Source organism: Ictidomys tridecemlineatus, chromosome 5 (assembly GCF_052094955.1).
Source record: "Ictidomys tridecemlineatus isolate mIctTri1 chromosome 5, mIctTri1.hap1, whole genome shotgun sequence".
NCBI classification, from domain to species: Eukaryota; Metazoa; Chordata; class Mammalia; order Rodentia; family Sciuridae; genus Ictidomys; species Ictidomys tridecemlineatus.
Window position 1 is genome coordinate 15910505 of NC_135481.1, and position 18046 is coordinate 15928550.

An 18046-nucleotide genomic window follows, 5' to 3' on the forward strand; every position below is an offset into this window, starting at 1 on the left:
GTAACTACTTCAAATCTGAACAAGAGATTCATACTTTTTTTGATATAACACTTCAACACTTATTCATGAATGAGTTAATTTGCCCCAACCCTCCACTTTGCAAAAAGGTACCCCAGCCAGTATCTTGCCAAGAGTAGGTATTTAATTCAAATTTCAACTTCAAACTCAGTAACTGAACTATTAAACCCTCTTTACTATGTGACAGGCGGTATGCTGGCATTTTCTTACTCAGTGTGGCCTGACACCAGAACGTAAACTCCACAAAGGCACGGATTTTGCCTTTATTTACTACTGTATCCTCAGCCCCTGGAAGAGTGGTGGGCATATGTAAGTGCTTAATAAATGTTTTTTGAATGGACGAGTGAATAAATGGATGGAAACCATGAGCACAAAGTACTATTTTATGTTGATATCCTATTTCAGTGATGTGGGGTCAATTGTAGAACGTGTGTCTGTGGTATGCTCTTCAGATGACACACACTGTGACCACACTGGGGGGACTCTGACGACAAGTTGATGTGCTGGGATAGGCATAAACTCTCTTATTAGCTGGTCTCTCAACTTCCAGCTTTTCCTGATTTCAATATCATTCTTACACCACTGTCATACCAAACCTTAAATATACCACTTTCACTACATCATTTCTTTCCTTAAGGAGGAAGTTAAATATACTGGGCATAACCCCACCTACTCCTTAAGAATGGGGTCATGTTTTCCAGTGTGCCCCCGTAGTAAGCCCAGCACATCACAGACAGCCACAGCACACACAATCCATGTTTGCTGAACTGAAACAAATCTTAAATTCTACGTAGCCTTGTCTTCTTTTCCAAATCTAATTCTCATTATAGGCCCTCAACTTTTGAGTATTTTTCTTTAAAAAAACGGGCTGTCTTACATACTGACATCCTAACATACTCTGAAGCTACCACACCAGATGGAGACAGATCATGAACAACTATTTTGAGCTCCTAGAGGGAGCTACATGGAAATCATAAGGTATGTTCAAAGAAGCAAATATTTAGCTTTAATTAGAGACACACACTTGATCAGTAGAGAGAAAAAATAAAAAACCAAACTGCTAGACTATATTCTCAAAGGCGAGTGTATTTGTCCAGCAGTAGCTGTACTATCCAGCTCTAAGAAAAGCCTCGGCATAGTGTTTGCACATTCCTCTCTCCACCCCTGTTTGTAGGAGTACACATAAAAGTACTAGATATCCAGTCATTCTCAAACCAAATTTTACTGTGCCTCAAAGTAAAAATGCCATTGTTGAGCCTTGTTCATGCTGTTTTCATCATTTCCCTCCTAGTCCCTGGTTTATAAACCCTTTCTTCATATTTTCTGACTACTTGAATCCTGCCCATCCTTCATCTCAAGGACCTGCCTCCCTGCTGCCCTAAAAACCAAACTACTAGACTTTTTTCTCAGGCCACTAAAATTATGACTTCCTTTGAATGGTTGCACCATCTGCTGTCCTTACCATTTATTTGGAACTGAGCATATCACATTTTACTAGATGATCTGTTACAGGTATCGTCACTCCAAGGAGTAAGTTTGTAGGGTAGGAAAATGCTTCCTACATTTTAGAACGTATTCCTTCTGGGCATAGTATCTTGCTCACTGGTTAATGGTTTTTTTAAACAATTTATTAAATTTGCTAATATAAATGCTCTCGTTCCCAGTAATATCTTGAGGCATAATTTGAATATAACTCTTTAAACAAATTCAGTGGATTCAATCTGCCAGACAGAAGACCTGGGTTTTAGTTTTTTTGGACTCTGCCACAAACTTGGCATATGACTTTGGATTTACCATGTGATATTTTAGTTTCTAAGAAGAGAATAGTGTATCAATCTTAAAGAACTGTGAGGGTTAGAAGAGACACTGAATATAAAATTGCTTTTAAAACTGCCAAACACTCTACAAATGTAAGGCATTAGCAACTGGTAATCAACTAACCTACAAAAAGTGATATATTTTATCACATTTAGGGAATAATTACCATTGTGACTATAGCAATTAAAGCTATATTTGAGTAAAATACTAGCTAAAGGAAAATGGTTTTCAAGCCTAGTGAGTAGAACTGTAAATCCAATTTAAAACTTATGAGGAAATATTTTGCCAGACCATCTGCACTCATTCCTCCACAAGCCTACTGAACCGGTCTCCCTATTTTTACATTTGCTTTACAATAGTCTGTGTTCAACGCAGCAACTCAAGTGACCCTTTAAAACCTAAATGAGACCACACCCTTCTCTGCCTAAAACCTCCAATGACTTCCCCACTCATTGCAAGTGTGAAGTCCTCCTTGAGTCTCTAGGGCCTGCGCGTGCTGCCCTACCTCTGCCTCTGCCTCACTCTCTTACCTCACTGGCTTCCCGGACAGGCACGCTCCCACCCTGTGGATCCATCCCTGGACACTCTGCTCCCACATACACGCACTGCTTACTCCTTCACTTCCTTGACCTTTTTGCTCAAATGTTCCCTTTTAAAGAGAAGCCTCCCTAACCAGCTACATTCCAGGTCCTGATGTCCCCTTCCCTTTGCCTCTAGTTCAACCCTCTTAACATTTACCATTTATCAACACCCTGTATCTCTACACGTAAGTTTGTTAATTACTGGTCATTTTCTCTTGAGGGGAAGCTCCATGAATGCACACTTTATCTGCTTTATGTTATTTCTAGAATGGCATCTGGTATATACAGGAAACAATATTTGTTGAGCAAATGGTTAAGAAATGTCATCTGTACTGAAGAAATGGGCTAACATACCCAGACAAGGAATGAATTTGACCTGAAAAGGAGTTGCGTCTTTGCCACTTAATGGAATACACATCAGAATGAAAATATTTCTAAAGGACATTCTTCATTCTGAGATGAGTCCACATCATTCAAAAATACTCATTCAATAAATATTTATTGATGCTTTACCATACACATGTCAGAAAATGGTTTTAGGTACTGTGGGGAGAAACAAGAAGAAGACCCTGTCTCTGGCCTCCAGGAGCATGCTGATCAAGGAGTTGGTGGTATATTCTTTGACCAAAAATACTGCTCATGAGAGAGTTCAGGATCATAGTGTTGCTTGCCCATTGCCGAAATATGATGCTCCTTCTGACCAACTGGCATTATTCTTTTAATAAAGATAATGAGAGTTATGCAACTAAATAGCTCCAAAGCCTGACTGTGCTTTAAAAAAAATAGTTTTTGTTTTTATTTTTTCAGTTCTACTCCAGATCTACAAAGTTAGAAACGGATCCAATAAAATCTGGTCTTCAGGCCAGCAATTAAAAAGACCTATCTAACTCACTACTTATTCCTCAGATTTAACTTCTAAAATGTTCAGGATATTTCAAATTTCTTTTCTTGTTTCACTTTATTTTTGAAATAAACATTTTTTTTGTTTTTAAAAATAAATTTTAGTGCAACCATTTTTGCAGTTTTACAAGTTTGACAGATGTGTACATACATGTGACCACAATGAAAATACAAAATATTTCTATCACCCCAAAGTTTTTTGTGTCTCTTTTCAGTCAACAACATCCTGACCTCAGGACTCTGGCAATCACTGAGATTTCTGCTATTATAGATTAGTCATCTTCTCTTATTTTATAAATCCCACTGTAAGCTATTACGTTTGCTTTAAACAGTCTGATAATAGTGTTTGGATAGTACACATTTGTCATTATTTATATTTATTATATTTAAAACACATTTTAAATATAATAAATCATTATATTTAAATCATTATATTTAAAATAGAGTCTTGAAAACAGAATAAAGTTGGGTCTTTTTTTTAAAACAGGCTTGACATTTGTGTTTTTAATTAGAGTGCTTAACTCATTTATATTTATTTTTTGTTTATTTATTTATTTTTTTAAAATGTAGTGCTGGGAATCTAACCCAGTGCCTCATTCATGCTAGGCAAGTGCTCTACCACTGAGCCACAACCCCAGTCTTCCATTTATATTTGATATAATTATTGATATGATTGAGTTCAAATGTACCATCTGACCATTTGTCCCATGTGTTCACTGTTCCTTTTTTCTTCATTTCCTGCCTTCTTTGGGTCAGTTGAGCCTCCCCCGCCACCTGCCTCAGCATTTCACTAATTTCTCCTAATGGCTTCTAAGCCAGAAGTTGGCAAATTTTTTCTGCAAAGACCCATAAAATAAGTATTTGAGGACTTGGAAATCATCATTGTTTGTTGTAACTACTCAAGTTCACCTGCTATAGTACAAAAGCAACCATAACCTGCACATAAATGAATAGACAGAACTCTGGATTGACAGCTCTTTTTTCGTTCAATGTCTTTAAAGATGTCTTTCCATTATTTTCTGGCTTGCATTGCTTCCTGCAAGAAGTCTGCTGTTGTTCATATTTTAATGTGTTGTATTTTCTTTGAATATTTTAAATGTTTTCTATTTAATCACTGGTTTTCAAAATTTTTATTTTGAGATGCTTTGGTGTGATTAGATGTTTATCTTGAACTTATAGCTGTAGATTGTTAAGTTCACCAAATTCAAAAAGATTTAGGCCATTATTTTATTTAAATCATCCCCTCACCCCCACCTTTTCTCTCTTCTTTCAAAACTCAATTACATATATACTTTAGACTTCTGGATATTGTCTCAAAAGTCACCCCAGCTGGGCTCATTTTTTTAAAAATCTCTTTTCTCTAATAGTAGAAAGGGGAATTCTATATTAATATTAATTCTGGATAATTTCTATATTTCTAACTTCAAGAACATTTTTTTGGTAACCCACTATTAATTCTATCAAGTAGAATTTTATTTCAGATATTCCATTTTTATTTTTCATTTCTATATGTTCCACTTCATTGTCTTTTACATCATCCATTTCTCTCCTCATTGTGCTCATGTTTTCTTTGAATTTCTTGAGCATATTTATAACTTTTGTAATTACTCCAAAGCCCATTATCTCTGGTGTGCAGGTGGGTAGTTTGTTTCCACCGACTAGCTTTTCTCCTTATTATGATCTTTCATCCATAATTTTAAAAAAAAGTTCTTTTATTTGGATGCCAGATAATGTGAATCTTATATTATTGAATACTGAATTTTGCTGTAATTCTTTTAAAAGTGTTGGCCTTGACACTACCAATATAATTAAGTAACAAGAAGATAGCTGAATCATTTTAAGGCTTATTTTAGACTTTGATTTATGGAGAATCTAGAATAATTTCTATTCTAGTTTAACCTCACTACTCTAAGGCATACTCCCTCTAATGTTTCTCCTGAATGTTCCAATGTATTTGGTAGAACTCGCCACATAGGGTGGTTGAAAATAGAAGATTCTCAACCTTGTATAAGCTTTGGAAATTGCTTGACTTACAATTCCTCAGAAATTTTCTTACCTGAATAGTAGCTTTTTGTCTAGTTTTGTAAGGTTTTACACTATGAATAGAGATTACCACTTTGTCAAAGATTCAAGAACACTCCTACATCACTTCTAGAATTATTTCTTTGCATAGCTACTGACTCTCTCTAAGACTCTCTCTGTGAAGGCTAGCCATTCTGGACTCTACACTCCAAACTCTGTCTCTTTAGCTCAGTAAGATGTCTGGGCTCTGAGTAGGTCTGCAGGTGGAAAGGCTGAAAACAGGCTCATCTTACTTGCTTCCCAGGGATTCCCACACTGCTTACTGCCTAATGTCTGAAGACAGTTGTTTCATACATGCTGTTCAGTTTCCTAATTGTTGGCAGAAGGCAAGTCTCGTAGTAGTGATTCCTCCATAGGTAGAAGTGGAAATATCCCTTCATTTAAAATTTTATTTTGTCTCTAGCTCATTTAAAGTCACTTAAATCCTTTTTGAGGTAAATGGAATATAAATTATATTAGAACTTTATATAGTTAAGCTAAATCTGAATTCACTAGGCAGAATTGAAAGCAAAGAGAATCCCTTTAAATGTTGGACTAAGCACAGTTCCCTTAATTTAAATTCTGCTTGTTCCTCCATTATAATATTCCACATGATATCTGAGGTATGAAGCCACCACACTGACTACTTCAAGTTTCATTTAAAACATGCTAATTCTAAAACTCTCAAGAATAGCTCCAGGATTGCTAAAATGATATGATTTTTTGTTTGTTTGTTTGCTTTTCAAAGCCATAGATAATAGCACATCTGATTAGGCAGAAAGATTACTTTTAAGGAAGTAGTTATATCTATGCTTATTTTAATGCTATATCAAGTTATGGAAAACAAATAGCAATTGAAGGCATACAGCTTTACATTCAGCTCACTTAAAACATCATAGCCTTTCTTCTGTAAGCAAAGCGCAGAAAAGATGAGTCATTAAAGTGACTGATTATAAATGGGAATCATCAGGGCAGATGTAAGTCATTGTGGTTTAATCAGGCCATTAATTATTAGGGTTTATCAATTAGTTTTATTGAAGGCAAGGGAGCTTAAATGAATAGTAGGGCATTGATTTTAACTGAGACACATTTTCTCAAAGAACATACAAATGAGGTATGTAGAAGCCTAGAATTATAGGTCCTTTCACACCACTAAAGAGAAATATGCTTCTTCTTTTTCAAGACATAAGCCTTTACTGAAAAACCAAATTAACTTTCATTGCCTTTAGCACTAAGAATGGAACAGTCATGTTTTGGTGTTCCTTAATTTGAAGTTTGGTTTTAATTCATCTTGGCTACTAGGTCAATATTGTGTTGGAGAAAGAGACAAAAATACAATGCAAAGTGACCCATTTTTAATGATATTCCTCATCATCTTTCTTTTTAGAAAGAAAATAGTCATTCTCTGCAGAGTAGTTTTTACAGGAGTTAGAATAGGTTCTTGTTGGTCAGATAATAACATGGGAAATGGCCTATGGACTTAATTCAAGATTGACTGTGACACTAGACAAACTGTTCAAGCCTCTGAGCACATGTGTGTTTATACATACACCCTCCCATGCTCACATGCTTAGTGCTCAGCACAGTCTGACTTAATTCTCAAAACAACCTTGAACTCTCACTGAAAAACTACCTTACCAGTGCGGGTAAATCAGATAAAACCCAATCTTATAAATGATATATTGACATCTGATTATATCTTACTATATCCAGATATCTTATCTTCCTACACTGACAAAGTGGTCCAAGAATTAAATGAGACTGTGTTTAGTCTAACTGGCACAAATTAGTGCTCAATGAACTGTTGAATAAACCAAATGAATGAAAAAAACATTTTGTATACTTAAATACACAAGATATACTATAAGCTATTATTTTGCAGAACTGGAAATGACAATGATTCCCACCCTTTTTGGATCTTCTAATATATTTCCTGGACCCTAATGCTAAGTGAGGTTAACTTTCAATACACTAGCTGCAACTGAGGGGAGGCTTCTTCCAGAATGGCAAGTGCTGTTCAGCTGGGATAACACGAAAGTTAACAATTATCCAATCACATCCAGTATCTCTTGTCACAATGTTTTCCCGCTCCTTCTGTGGGATGTCACAGTAAGCTGAGCTTTTTAATGATATAATGACTCTGAGTTGCAGTAGTGTAGTACAAGTGAATAATAGGTGGTTATGACGCAGTTCTGTCCAATGATGTGAAGGGCTAAGAAGATGATCAGAAAAATACCAGGGAGCTGGAAGAATGTTGAGCCCACAAACAGGGTCTGTCCCTTGCTGAGGCTGATAATAGGTGATTTTCTATAGGAGCCTGCAACTGCAAAAATCAATCTTAAAGTGTCTTTAAAAATTAAACACAAGCCCTATGTTTAATAAGCCAGGTAAGTGTTTGCCTTTAGTGCCAGCTACTCAGGAGACTGAGGCAGGAAGACTGTTTGAGCATAGGAATTCAAGGTCAGCTTGGGCAACCCAGCAAGGCCTTAGTCTCAAAAAATGAAAATTAGGTGTAACAATGCCACCTAATTTTTTAAAATTTATGTGTGGTGCTGAGAATTGAACCCAGTGCCTCACACATGCTAGGTAAGCACTCTACCACTGAGCTACAACCCCACCAGTGGTCATTATCTTAGTGTACCTTTAACAAAGTATAAAAAAAGAGTTAATTACACTGATTACATAGTATATATCAATGGCAAAATGGTTACTTCTCAAAACTAATATCTACTGGATTGTCTGTGGTTACAAATATTTAAAGAAATATACTAATTACACTCCTAGGTATCTACCCCAGAGAAAGGAAAATGGAATCACATAAAAACTTACATGTGAATATCAGCATTATTTGTCTATAAATGAACAGACAAAATGTGATATATCTCTATCCAGCAATAAAAATGAATGGTCTACTGACATACTACAATATAGATCAACCTCAAAAATATCGTGCTACCTGAAGAAGCACAAGGCTTCATATTGCATGATTCTGCTTACATAGAATGTCCAGAAAGGGCAAATCTGTAGTTAGAAAACAGATTAGTGTTCCCTGGGGCCAGGGACAGGGGCCTGGGACAAGAGTAGGGATTTCCTGACAATGGGTATGAGATCTCCTTTTTTGGGTGATGTAAATGTTCCAGAACTAGATTACGGTGATGATTGTACAACTCTACAAATTTACTCAAAACTACTGAATCATATATTTAAAATGGATGACTTTTATGGCATATAAGTTTCATATCATTAATAAAGCTGTTTTTAAAAAATAGCCTGAAGATGCAACCTGATTTATCATAAACATTATTTATTACCAAAAGACTAACTGATAAGCCATAGTTTTGTGGGTGCTTTGTGACCATGGTGATCACTTTTCTATTCTATTTATGACAAAGTACAAAACATCAGCTTCTTATATAACCTAATAATATTACAACACACACACACACACACACAGTTATTCTCTCAAAACTGGTATGTATTAGAAGGTCTAAATTTGTGATTACAGATATTTAAAGAAACATACTAACTTTAAAATGCCACTTTTGTGTATTTATGATTATTTCCCCAAAAGGCCTAAAGGCTATGCCTACAAAATACAAACCATAGGTTCAAACATGAAAAACTCAGTCAGCCAACCAGGTTGTCTCAATAACCTCCAGTAACTGTTCTGACTGATTTTTAGGCTGGACTGTCTTTTTTTTTTTTTCCTTCCTTCCACTGAATTGACCAAATTGACTGTGGAAATTGGTATCATGTTGAGACAACTCATGTTGCCACCCATAACTGCCTCATGCAGGAAACTATATCTTTACACATGCTGCATCAATTAGCCATTAAACAGTCCACACAAACAGCATCAAGCTCAAGCTTGTGAATAAAGGCCAGAGCCCTCAAGAGCTCATGCTTTCAGCAGCTCTTCACAAAGAGCTTCTCCGCCCACTGCCCAGCCTCTGCCCCCAACATAATCAGGGGTCAGGGTGGGAGTTACCCTCAGACAGGATTTGGCTGGGAGCCGAGGGGGCTGTTCAAAACAGATAAATAAAAGCTTGTTCACAAAACTACAGTTAAGAGTTACCCAGTGCATTCTGAATAGGGGCTTGCAAATCAAATTTCTGATAAGACTGCTTCTAAAGGTTATACTAGGTGTTTTTGTATATACTAGGTGTTTTTTCTGACAGAAAAAGAAAACCATACAAATTGAAGACTCCTTTTGGCATGGTATATTCACATCAGATGCTGGTGACATCTCCTACTTCTCCCTTCTCCTCTCTGTTTTCCTTTATGTTTAAAATATTTAATTTACTCGGTTCTTTGAGGTGTAAGCCACACCGAATGCTCTTAGAAGCAGGCATGGTACAATTCTTAAGAAAACATGAGGTGAGTTTTAAAATGTGGAACGTGGCTCTGTTGTGGGGTGATATTGGAAGCAAAAATAAACTTCTCTTCAACTTCTTCCCTCTATTAAGCGATTGCATTGCTTGCTTGTATGCCAGGAAACTACTCTCAGTTCAGGAGGAGCCAGAGAACGCAGGACTCCACTCTTAGTACCTCTCCTAGCACTGTGCCAGGGCGCTTCAGCAATACTCTTTCATTATGTTTAATTGTCTTGTGAAAAGACAACAACCAATATATCTATGTAGTTATTTCTTGGGGACCACATTCTAATGAATGAGAACAGCAGGTACAATTAAATATAGACTATGCTGATATTCTGCATTACAAATTCATCTGTGCACAACAGGAATGCACTTAAGAGAAAACCACAATGCAATATAAAAGTTATTCTAATCACTCCATCACATAATAAAGGGTAGGTCATCCAAATATTCTTGCAAAAGCCTTAAATAAAATTAAGCAGCATAATTAGCCATCCTAAATGGCAGTTATTGTCTAGAGTCTCATGATTCAGTTCATAATGGAGGCAACATACATGGCTTCCCTTTTCCACATGATGAAAAGGGGGCACTTAGCAGGCTAATACCAAGGACAAAAAGGCCTGCCATCCCAATTCTTCCTTCTCTCACTCTTCCACAGTAAGGAAAAGAGATTTCTTTCTAAAGTGGTGAATCTTAGATTTATCTGTAATGTGTACATATTCTTGTCAGTGTTTGAGAAACCCCAGGGGTGGAGGAATGAGTTCCTGAGAATCAGAAGAAACCTTCATTCTGCTCTCACTCTGGAACAACCTACTTCCCCAAGCCCAAGATACCACTGATTGTAAGATTCCTATAGACTGAAATGTTGCTCAGCCAAAAAAGAAAAAAAAAAAAAGGAATTCATTAAATGCAGAAATACAGTGTAAGATTGTAGACTGGACTTTGAGCAGCATGTTCAGAGGACCAAGTCTGGTAAATTGTTTTAATTAAATAACAATAATCAAAATAGATGATACTTACTTGGCCCTTGCTATGTGCCAGGAATGGGCTAAGCCATTATTAGCATGCGTTATTTCCTTTAATTCTCATTGTAACCCTTGAGATTGGTATTATTATTAACCTGGTATTGAAGCTTAAATTAATAAAATTAATTTTCAAAGGCCACACAACCAGAGGTTCTGACTGTACCTCTTAAGCTTTATCAGCCTGCATTATGAGATAAATCTCATTTGAACTAGCAGGCTGGATGATTGTCTATGCTTTGGCATTGAATAATTCGGTAAACCTGGGAAGGTCACAGATGAACTGATTTTACTTTAGGTTCTTTCTACTTCTCACAAGCTAATGTTCTCTCTAAGAAAAGGAGATATAGGGGGAAGTTTGGGAGCTTCTAACTGTTCTCTCTCAATCTCTTGCTTCTATTCTTGGGAAACAACTGTCTGAACTATTAATACTTGCTGCGTCCCAGGTACAACACTATGACCTCAAATAAGTTAAGACAATGACCCAAAGTCAGGTAGCTGAGACGAATTAAGAGGAAGAAACAGAACTTAAAGAAACCTAGGTCTGATCCCCAGGGGCGCTCTTCCATTGAGTAACTAAGTGCTTATTGCCTTTCCTATGACTGAGCAACTTATTTATTTAGCCTCTTTAAACCTCAATTCCTCATCTAGTAAATGGAGATACAGTGATACCTTCCCTACAAGGTTATCATAAAGATTAAACAAAATTATATACAGAAAAGATCTGACTCAGTAGCACACAGGGGATACTCAACAAATGACAATATTAATAACAAATATTAAACTATTATAATTATCAACTTCAATCCAAAAGAAACTTAATCCTCCAATAGTGAAAGTCTGGATTTGATTTTCTCAACGATGATCACCCTTAATCACACCTCTGAAGAAAGAGACGACGTGGAAGAGTCCAATTGCTAGTGTTGCCTGTCCATGCTACTTGGCAGAATCCTTTGAGGATAAAGCTTTTATACTAGAAAAGAGAATAAAGGATGGCTTCCAATTATGCCACACTGAAGGAGAAAAATATTATCCCCAGAAAATTATGATGCAATTTAAAAAAAATTTTATTTATTTTATTCATTTTAGTTGTTGATGGACCTTTATTTTTTATTTATATGTGGTGTTGAGAATCGAACTCAGTGCCTCACACATTCGAGGCAAGTGCTCTACCACTGAGCCACAACCCCAGCCCAATGATGCAATTTTTTCATCCCACAAATAAGCATTGGCAAACAATCAGTGCCATAAATTCACTGTGGCCTCCATCTTCTACTGGTAAAAATGACCCTATTATCCATCACACAGGTAGGGTTCCCTTCCCTTTGATCAATCCTAAAATTCAGGTTTGCCTCTGGCATGAAGCCATAATCAGATCTGTCTATGGGGCTTGATGAGTCAGACATTCATCCATAACAAGTTCATCATGCTATGAGTTGGACAAGGGCTCACCAGATTAGACAGCATAAAGTGAGTCAAACACAATGAGGGCCAAAACACAAAACAATCACATGATTTACTTTAAGTCTCACTCGCTACAGAGGCAGAAGAATTTTAGGCAAAAGTATTGGGGGACTAACCTCCCTCTCCCATTTGCATTTCTTCCTTGTATAGCATATAATCTCTTTGCTTCTATCTCTTCTAAGGTTTCCACTGATACTCATTTTCAGAACAGAGGAGGAATTGGGTAGTATGGTAATTTCCCTTGGGTTCTTTACTCTCTCAGTGTCCTAAAATGGATGATTCTATCTTGATCAGATCCTATCACAGATGCATATGAAAGAGAAAAACTAAGTCTAGGACCATCTTCTCTGAATAAGGATTCCACTTGCATACAGGAAATGCAGAAGAAAGACATTCCTTTTCTCTCTCATATGCACAAAGATATTTCTTTCTACACATTGCTGTGTCTTTATGTTTATATATTGCTATACATGTTTTTATATTAAACTTTTAAAGATAACTGTAAATTCAGATGCTGTTGTAAGAAATAACACAGAGACATAATGCTCATCTTCTACTCAGTTTCCTCTAATGTCTGCATTCTGTAAAACTATAGTAGAATAGCATTACCAGATACTGACACTGAAATCAAGATAGGGAACATTTCTGTGACAATAATGATCCCTCTTCACGCCTTTTTATAGCCATACCCATTTCCATCCGATCCTCCATTCCCTTATTAGGCCCTGACAACCACAAATCCGCCTTCCGTTTTATAATTTTATCAACTCAAGAATTCTATATAATGGAACTATATGGGACACAGCCTTTGTGACTGGCTTTTTCACTCAGCACAATCCTCTGGTGACTCATACAGGTTCTGTGTTAGTTTTCTAGTTTTCTTCTACTGCTGAGTAGCATTGGCTGGTAGAGTGCACTGCAGCTGGCTTAACCATTCGCCTGCTTAAGGACATTTGGGTTGTTTCCAGTTTGGAGGTGATATGAATAAAGCTACTATAAACATTCGTGCACAGGTCATACCTCTGACATAAATGTCTAGAAGTGCGACTGCCAGGTCATATGAGTAGCTGCATGTTTAGTTTTGTAGGAAATGCCAACTGTGGGGCTCTATCATCTTTCATTCCTACCAGCAATGTATTAGTGGTCTGATTTCTCTGCATCCTCACCAGTATTTGGTGTTGCCACTATTATATTAGCTATTCTGATAGGTGTTTAGTAATAGCTTATGGTGGCTGTAATTTGCATTACCCTAAAGGCTAATGATGCTGCATATCTTCTCATAAGCTTATGTGCTATCTGTAGATCCTCTTCAGGACAATGTCTCCATGGCTTCTGTCTACTGCAAATTGGATTGGGTTATTTTAATGTTGAGTTTTGAGAATGTTTTATATATATTTTAGGCACATACTCATTTAAAAGAATAATTTTAAGTAATGATGAATAGGGTTTCTTGTCCTTTTGAAAATCATTACCACACATACAGAAATTCCCAGTGACCACCTGAGGCAATGAGAGCAAATAACCAACAAGGGGAAGGAGGTTTAATTTCTAGAGGGGTTCATTTGTGTGGCTAGTCGGAGCTGCAGAAAAACCAACAACCCAGATTCATTCAACTAATCTGTTTACCTCAGCTCATGGGCTAAGCCATTTTATTTTATTTTTTTTTCAAAAACATAAATATTCATGACTTATGATCTACTCTAACACTGTCATGTAATATTTGCATTTAAAGGACAATATCCAAAGCATTTTTAAACAGGAGCTAAGGTGCAATTGGGACTCTCACCACTAATACTTGCTTAACACAAACTCCCCCTTCCAGATCCATCTGACTAAGCAGTTCCAGAGCTCAGGGAAAGATATTCCCTGTACCCAGACCTCTCAGCATTTCCCAATGTAACATAAAACCAACTGGGGATGACTCCTTTAAATTGACTTGGATTGCTTAAACACTAACCAGTCCTTTAAAAAACTGATCTTCCAGAAAGCAAAAATATAGCTTAGATTATTTCAAAACTTACTGTAACCCACAGGTAAGCACAAACTATATAGATATCTGCAAAAGAGATTTGTTATGCAAGTTTTGTGTAAACTACATTTCATCATAAATTACTTAAAGTTAATTAGGTTAATTTTCTATTGGTACTTAATGCTTTCCAACATCTTTCATTAAAGAATGACCTTATCCAGCAAAGGATCATTTCCCTAATTGAGTTCTGCCACAAATCTCAACTTAAGACGTGCTCCTATAATCTACCACCTTGACATCAAAATTTCTTTCCTAAGATATTCAAAAGTTTCACTTCTACCATCTCTTTTCTTTTAGTGCATACTTTTTAGATATGATATGAACATTCTTATAGTGTTTTTTTAACTTTATAATTCACACTGATTTCATTTGAAAGGCAATAGCAGATATATAACATTTACCTGCCTACACTCCTTTGGATTATCAGCCTTCAATTTTCTTCCAAATTTCCTTCTTTAAAAAGGATGCCCTTGAATCAGACCTCCTCGTACATATTTTGTCAACCTCCTGTGGATCTACAATTATTTCAAAATAAAAAAAAAAGACCTTTAAAAGGGATGTTTCTGCTTTCCATCCAAGTTGTGACTCTACATATCCTTTTTATAATTCTTTATTAAGGATAATACTTGATTTTCAGTGTCTTTATACTTCAAAAACTTTTTCTCTCAAAGATGTTTTCTGATTTGATTCCATTAATCTGGCTTAGAAAGCAACCTTTGTCTCAGCTAAACCACACTGCTTTAGTTCTCCATTATTTGTTTATACTTCATCTAAAAAAATATTTTGTATTCCCAAGAATTCCTTATTTTGAAGGAACACTTTAAAATAGTTTGTACACATTAAGCACTCAGTGATCGGTAAAGAGTAAGTGCTTGAAAAATATTCATTATTATTATTTTCATCCTTTCAGCATTTCTCACCTTTTCTCTTTCTTTTCCTGTATGTCATTTACTCTGTACCTCTACCTCGTCAACCCATCACACTTCCTTCAGTCCTGACATCCCCAAGCCCAGAACCCTGGTTTGTGAAGGAACCCGAGTGGTCATCTAGCCCCTCTCCTGTACATATGCATGAGCCAACTAAGATGCAGAGAACAGCAGAGACCTGCCTGTCCAGGCTCACCCAGCATGGAAGCCAGTCAGCAGGACTGAAGTGGGAATGACAAGCAAAGTTTTATTCCTTCTTAGAAACTGGACCTTAAAAATTGCCCAACAGGCTAGGTCAGTGCTGCACATTTGCAGTTCTTAGTAATATCTTGGAGGTGGGGTGTATGTGACTTACTGAAGGAAAAGCAAACTTTGTCCAATTTCCAGATGCTCTGAATTGTGCCAATGACAATTGCAACTTCTAATTTTTTTCTCCCTGTTATCCTTTATCTGCCATCCTTTCCCCTAGCCTTCTGTTCTTTCTGGCATCTGGCATTGTAGATGCTCTTTAAATCATGAGGAGTTATTCTGCTTTGTCTGTCTGCTTGGTTTTAAGCTATTGGATTATTAGATTAAACCTAGGTAGGATCTGTCAGGAGCCATGGAATCACAGAATAGCCAAGACCCTTTGAAAGAATAATAGTGTTTTAAGAGGTGAAATTTCTTTTTAAAGTAGAGCATCTAAAAAAGGCTTTCTCTCTAAAACTGATTTTCTGAGGCATAATATCTGTATCTAATTTTAAAGTCACTCTTTTAAAATTAGATACAAATATACATACTTGTGTTCCAACAAATAGATAGTCACATAACCACCACTAGAATCAAGATGTAGAATATTTCCAACAGCCCCAAAGGCTCCCTTGTACCTTTACAGCCAACCAATCCTTCCTCTGCCCTCTAATGTATATCAACTACTGATACATTTTCTGTCGTTATAAATATGCCTTTTTCAGAATGTCATATAAGTGAAATTACATGGTATAGCTGGAATCTGCCACCATCTCCCTGATCCAGAAAATCATCTGAGTGCCAAAACAGTTTCCTAACAGCTGATTCTACCCTTGTCCCCCTATACTTGGCTTCGGATGCACTGGCCTCTGCCAGCCTCCGAGTGCTCTATGCATATGCCCATCTTTAGCTTCTGCTCTAACTGTTCCCACACATGTCATCTTGACAAGTTCCACTCCTTCAAGGTCACTCTAAAGCCATTTTCTCCAGGAGGACTACTTTGATTAATATTGCACCCTCCCCTTTGCCTCCATGTACTTCACCTACTTTTTCTTTTCTCCGTGTAACTACCTACTTTCTAACACATGCTTACTGTGGTTTTGCTTTTGGATTATTTCCTATCTCATGTACCCCTGCTAGATAAGTTCCATGAATATAGAAATCTTGTGTCTTATATACTGAAGTATTCCAAGTACTTAGGCCAGTGCCTGGATCATAGTAGGTATAAAATAAATAACTGCTGAATGAGTAAGCTAACCATACTGGCTTTTGCATATAAGGTAAGACTGGGTGGAAGACCAGCATAAGGCCAGATTCATGAGCAGAATAAAAAGCTAGGAGTAGAACCTATAAGACTTAGTTTTTCAATACAGATCTCTTTGGACCGCATTCATCTCTAGAATTTCTGCAAAAATACTTTTAAGGTTTTCCTATTAGAGAAAGTTAATGAAACACTACACACACACACACACACACACACACACACACACACACACACAAATCCTGGGACACCAACTATCTAGGTTTTTCTCTTTTTATAAACTTCTCTCTCTGTGTAAGATCACCCCAGAATGATTACCAGTTTTATTTTCTTAATCTAAGTTCTATTCTCATTACCATTCCATTTCTATTTTTTATCCTCAGGGAAAGAGAGAGCAGTTACTGCCAGGGCATTCTCACATCTTCCAAAGAAATGGCATAGGTGTTAAACTCGAATTTGTGTTTGATGTGGGTAATGATGGCTATGACTAGAGCTGCAGGTTTATTAATATGCAGGGCTCTCACCTCATTAGTGGCGATGTATGTTTTGAAGTTAAGCTGCAATGTTTGCTGTAGTGTCTGATCTGGCCTAATAGACTTTCTCACTGTTCATTTTCTTTGCTTTTACCCACAGTCAGCAATGTTATGCTTACAGGGCTCTCACGTATGCCTTCTGATAAGGACAGTTTTTCCATAGTAGTTAATCTTGGTGGGAATTTCAAACATTTGAAATAATTATGTCCTCTTGTGGTATCATCGTATGTTTGCTTTATCTTAGAGAAAAGATTTACAAAATTTTTGATCCAGTAATATAAAGTATAGTAAACTCTCTCCTTGGCTGGTTTTTGGAGTAGGATAGCCTTATTAACAGAATAAAATGATCAATTCAAAATTTTAATAAAAGCATATGAGTATATAATAGGCTATAAAGTACTCTTACACATATAATCTCAGCCAAATATTAAAGAGGAAAATAAACAATAGTAACAACTGACTAAATATAATATATGATGACCCACTATGAATAGTGACTACTGTATTTGAATTCCCAACAACTCCCAGTTGACATAAAACACTACCAAATAAACTCTGGCCACACTAACAAGCCTCATGGGATGGTGCTCTGTCACTGATTACTGCTCAGATTTCATTCTATGGTCTTCACTGGATACACTAAGGGAAAGACTCCAGATTCTCAACAATTTGTTTGGAAGTCATGAGCTATATTTTGTAAGTTCTACAATATTCTATTTCTCTGTACATTTTCTATAGATAAAAATTCGGGAATGAATTTGGCATTCCAAGGAAACCATTTATTTGTAAGAAAGAGTTTGTTCTCTTTTTATGTTAGGAGATTGAACAT

At 36.5% G+C, this 18046-nt stretch overlaps 1 protein-coding gene across 11 annotated transcripts in view; it reads right to left on the minus strand.

The window, feature by feature from the left end:
• Map2k5 (mitogen-activated protein kinase kinase 5) overlaps positions 1–18046 on the minus strand; it is a 236736-nt gene that overhangs the window by 111552 nt on the left and 107138 nt on the right. The window contains exon 14 of one of the 11 annotated variants that reach the window (XR_013438726.1): positions 14671–14784. The exons of the other annotated variants lie outside the window; for them this stretch is intronic. The gene's annotated coding sequence lies outside the window, so the exon portion shown is untranslated. The remainder of the gene's footprint in view (positions 1–14670; positions 14785–18046) is intronic. 11 annotated transcript variants of the gene reach the window in all.